This window comes from Lissotriton vulgaris, unplaced genomic scaffold (assembly GCF_964263255.1).
Source record: "Lissotriton vulgaris unplaced genomic scaffold, aLisVul1.2 SCAFFOLD_763, whole genome shotgun sequence".
Taxonomy (NCBI): domain Eukaryota; kingdom Metazoa; phylum Chordata; class Amphibia; order Caudata; family Salamandridae; genus Lissotriton; species Lissotriton vulgaris.
Genome location: NW_028254011.1, coordinates 488,781 through 494,039, shown reverse-complemented (window position 1 = coordinate 494,039; position 5,259 = coordinate 488,781). Strand labels below are relative to the sequence as shown.

The 5,259-nt window shown below is 44.3% G+C and overlaps 1 non-coding gene across 1 annotated transcript; it reads right to left on the bottom strand.

Annotated features, from left to right (window-relative positions):
• Nucleotides 1-4,627: 4,627 nt before the first annotated feature.
• LOC147660689 (U5 spliceosomal RNA) lies at nt 4,628-4,742 on the bottom strand. The gene has a single exon (XR_015306210.1). It is a non-coding gene; the product is annotated as a U5 spliceosomal RNA (small nuclear RNA).
• Nucleotides 4,743-5,259: the final 517 nt, after the last annotated feature.

Sequence of the window (5,259 nt, the reverse complement as noted above, 5' to 3'; positions counted from 1 at the left end):
TCCTAAAGTGCTCGTGCTTGTGCTCAACCAATATCTGAAAAGGAAATCAAAACTTTTTCTACAGAAACACATGTTGTGTTAAACCCATGGTTATTACACATAGGCTAATCCTCCTCCTATTTGAAAGAAGCTCTTAACACAGACCGTGAGGAGGCGTCAGATGGTAAAATACAGTAACAACAGTGTTATAATTTAAAACAACCAAGTACCAAGCGGCAAACTCTGCAAATCACAGTAAGTAAATGAATGAATCGTCCTGGGATAGTTATGGCGCGGAGATTTTACTATGTAATTACTTTTATCACTTCATAGACAAGTGTAAAGATCTTCCGTCGCATTAAGACCCTGTGGCTGCTTACTATCTAGTTCCAGGATGTAACGGGTTTCAAGCAGGCGTAGTTTCGCCTCTCGATCACCCCCTCTTTTCATGGGCCAAACTGCATCAATAACAAAGTAGGACAGATGCATAGGGTTGGAGTTATGCTGCTGCTCAAAGTGCCTTGCAACAGGGTAGGCCTGATCTTTGTTGGAGATAGCTCTGATGTGCTGAAGCACACGTTTGTGGACCGGCAGGCGGGTGCTCCCCACGTACCTGAGACCACATGTGCACTCCAGCACATAAACCGCATAATCTGTCCTACAAGTAAGGCGTTTAGTGATACTCCTCGGGGTACTGGAGAATGGGACAACATAGTTGGATTTGTTGATCCCATATTTGCATGCCTTACACTGTATGCATTTTTTGAACCCACCTCCCAAAGCCTTCCACGTTGAAGACATCTGTGGTTCTAAGGCATTCTGGACTAAGGCATTAGCCATAGATTTGGATTTCCTGAAGGTTAGGAGTGGCTTTTTCGATACCTTGTTCCCAATAACCGGATCCCCCAATATGAGGTTCCAGTTATCGCAAAATATCTTTCTTAGCGCTGAGTGCTGTCTGCTGTATGTCACAATCATGCGAGGACTGCTGACCCCTACCACCCCAGTTGTTTCTGACTCTCTATTCTTCGGGGTAAGGGCAGATTCCCGGGATATCTGTTGTGTCCTCTTCTGTGCGGACTCAACCAGAGATCTGGAGTATCCCCTTGCAAGGAATCTATTTTTACAAGCTTCCTGAGCTACAGTGCATTCCTCCTCGCTACTACAGATGCGTCTGATACGCAGCATTTCCCCGTAGGGAATGCTGCGTATCAAATGGCCAGGATGGTGGCTTGCTGCGTGCAAGATGGTGTTGCCAGCAGTTGGCTTTCTGTATAGTCTGGTTTGCATGCAATTTTCACTGACATATATTTCCATATCAAGAAAGCAGACTTTTTTCGCATCAATGCAAGATGTAAAATGCAGATTCAAATTATTCACATTCAGCCTTTCAACAAATTTCCTTGCTGATTCCTCCGTCTCTTTCCACACAAAAAAAGGTCATCAATATAACGTAAATAGGTGACCACATGCTGTTCCATGGTTTCTAGCAGATCTCCCGCCAGGACCTGTTCCTCCCATAGCCCCATGTGCAAACATGCGTAGCTCGGGGAGAAACAGGCCCCCATGGCGACACCCCTAATTTGATGGTAAATCTGATTATTGAACAGAAAGAAATTCTGCTCCAAACACATTTGGACCATGGATAACAGCATCCTATTGTGAACCCCATAATATATGGGGCGTTTGTTAAGGAAATGTTCTATTGCCTTCAGTCCATCTCGATGGGAAATTGAGGTGTATAATGAGGATACATCCAGAGTCATAAATATGAGGTCTGGGCCCCAAACCAAATGCTCAGTCTTACGAATAAAATCCGTCGAGTCCTGCACATATGAATTCAATCCTTTCACCCAATCCTGGAGAAAAAAGTCTATATATTTTGACACATTTTCCAAGGAGCTGTCTATTGCGGAGATTATGGGGCGCCCAGGGGGTGTAGTACAGTTTTTGTGGACTTTGGGGATTAAGTAAAACGAAGGAACCACAGGATGTTCTTTCCTCATGAAGCGGAACTCATCCTCCGTAATAATGCCTGCACTCCTCCACGCTTGGAGCTTGGCTGCCTGGTCTCCCCATGTTGCCTTCAGTGTTGGCCAGTTGCTCTTTCTATAGCATGCAAGGTCATTTAGCTGTTTTTCCGCCTCCTGCAAGTATAGATTCCGAGGCCACAAGACAACATTGCCCCCCTTGTCAGCTTGACGCACCAAAATGTTGTTGTCCGCAGTAAGTTTGTCCACCAGTTGTAAATAGCTCCAATTACGTTTATTCATGATATTTCGTTTGCTGTTGGTGGCAACATATAATTGTTTCAGTTCTTTGGTCACCAAGTCATGATAAACGTCTATATTATCATGGAGCATGATGGGCTGAAAAGTCGATTTAGGCTTGAAAGATGTCAAACCTGCTGCTGCATTTGTTCGCTCCATGTTGCAATTGCCTCCTTCATTGCCAGAGGATTCATTTTGTAGAGACCATATTAAATTCAAATCTTCTTGGTCCTCCACGGTCAACAAAGTCGGGCTGTTAATTTCTGCAGGATTTTGTTTCTTGGATTGAAGACAATGAAATTTGGTTAATTTAAGCTTGCGGATAAATCTGTAGGTATCCATGCGTGCATCCGCATAATTGAAATTGTTAGGCGGACAATATGACAGTCCCAAAGCAAGAACCGCTTCCTCCTGCTTGGTCAATTTCGTTGTTGTCAGATTGATCACTGAGCTGGTGTTTTCGATTGTGCCTGATTGCGTTGATGGGATCGGTTCCATCTGCCCTTCGGGGGTCCCTTTGCTTGTGCCTTTGCGGCTCCTACATTTTTTGCGGCGTTGGTTCCGCCGGTAGTTGCGCCTGGTGTGCGTTTTGTTCTCGATCGCAGAGTGTCCTTGCGATCCAGGCATAGGCAATCTACCTCTTCCGCAACGGTAAGCCTGGTAAACCCCAACGGCTGGTCCGTTCTGCCTTCATTCTCTGGTTCGCTCTCAATGTTGGAGCTCAATTCTGAGCTAGAAATGGAGTTGTCACGGGCGGCAGACACTCCACCCTGTGCCCCCTTGACTCTTGCTTTTACCCCATCGAACCGTCTGGCAAAAGTGAAGATTTGGCCATTAGCATAGTCCAATCGATCTCTCTCAAATTTATAGGCCTTCCTCTTTTTAATAATCTCCTCTTCCTTATTCAAACGGACCAGCATTTCATCACGCAATTTCTTAGTCTGATCGTTAACTCCCAGTCCAGCTATTTCCTCTTCCAATTTGTCAATTTCAACTTGCAATTTATCCCGGTCGCTTGAGGCGTATTTCACCAGGATTCGTAATAACTTCGCAGATGACTCTAAATTGGCTTCAGCCCATTCCTTAAGCATTAACGGGTCAGGGTTCTCATAACTGGGGGCTAGTGTTATTCTCAGCCCCCTAGGTACTCTGTTGACTTGCAAGTACCTTGAAAGAGACCTGTGCTCCCACCATTTCGATTGTTCCGATTTCATCAACTTCTCTAATTTTTTGAACAAGTCACGAATGGTGGGATTTCCTGTGTTTGCTTGCGTTGCCTGTGGGACTTGGCCAGACCCCCCAGCCGGGGAATCCAGAAACATTGTCTCCGCCGCCTCCTCCCGCTCACGCAACTTATTTGCGGACATTACGGCACTTTAGGCTGAGAGCTCAAATCGCTCCACCAAGGTTCGCTGTTCGGTGCTAATCCAGTGAGCAAGCACCGTCACACACGCACACTCCTTACCGGATCGTCCTTAATGAGACCGCTTTCGCCGATTCACCGTTGCAAAGCACCAGCCGGTGCTTCCTTCCTTCCTGCAGGTGTCAGCTACAAAGCAGTCCGATAATTCCAGGCGTCCGGGGGCAATGCGGCTTACTCCTCCAGGAGTTCGTAAAACCTCTTCCGGGTGACCAGTCAAGGGAATGCTTCCTGCCGCTTAGCCCAAAACCAACAAGGAGGGGTTCCGCTCGTACCGTGGAAGCCTCTACGGTAACACAAATGAACGAAAATTCGTCACCAGCCAAGGCAGCCGCCTCAGCTCACCACTTCTGTGATTCAAATTCTAAAGGGGCATTAAAATATATATGTGTATATATATATATATATATATATATATATATATATATATATATATATATATATATATATATATATATATATATATATATATATATATATCCACAGGAATCTCCTTGCTTCAAAGAAGTCGATCATGCCACACCAACCAGGTACGTCAAAGATTATTTATTTTGCGGGCAAAAAAACGCGTTTCGAGCACACAGGCTCTTGGTCACATCAATATATGTATATATATATATATATATATACACATATATATTTTAATGCCCCTTTAGAATTTGAATCACAGAGGCGATTTCAATCAAATCTCAATAATCATGAGACTGATCTTGAAATAAACCCCAGATTGAAAAGTTATGGGTTTTATTTACCAATTGATCCTTCTTTATCTTTTGTTCTATAGCGCTGCTCGTATATAGGAGTGAAGCCTTTCATAGAGCGATGTTTGCGTTCTTGTTACATGAGTATACTGTAAGTTCAGCGCGTAAGTAAAAGTCGTTTCCCCGATCTGCTTCGAGATTGAATCAAATGTAACTGTATGAAGATACAGTTTAACTTTTTTAACCATTAATGGGGTAACCCTGCAGCAGCAGGGCTTTCAAAAATTGAGTGAAACTCTTAAATGTTCCTCTCCACGGAAATCTTTAGTAAAAGGCGAAAGATTTATTCGGTTTGAAGAGAAACCAGAGTATACGTCTTTCACAGACTCACTATGCCCCCCAATAACAGCTATCCACAGAATGTTAGGGTGATTTACTCTTCTAAGTCTATCATTGATAATCCTTCAAAATATAACCAACTCGTGAGAAACCTTGTAATCCGGTACATTGACAAAACACTTCTCGAGATAATCGAAACAAAAGCGGGTCGCACTAGTGACACGGACTTATGGGTATGCAAATTTCGTTTTTGGTCACGTGACATAAAGGCTGTGACACTCGAGTCTCGCAGCTCAAGCCTTGGCGTCGGCTCCTTTCACTCTTCTCATTCTGAATGGTGCAGCGTTCGGAGCCTCGCGCAGGTTTGTGTGAGGCTCGGTGGCTCCCAAGAGGAGGACTTTTACATGTCACCATCAACAAGGCATGCTGGCTGGCTCATTGATCTTCTTTCCGAGACAGTGAACGAGCCATTGTGTTTTCAACTTGCAGCCTATAAGGCTGCATCAGCTGCTGTAAGAAAACGAATATATGATTTTTCCACGAAGACAAG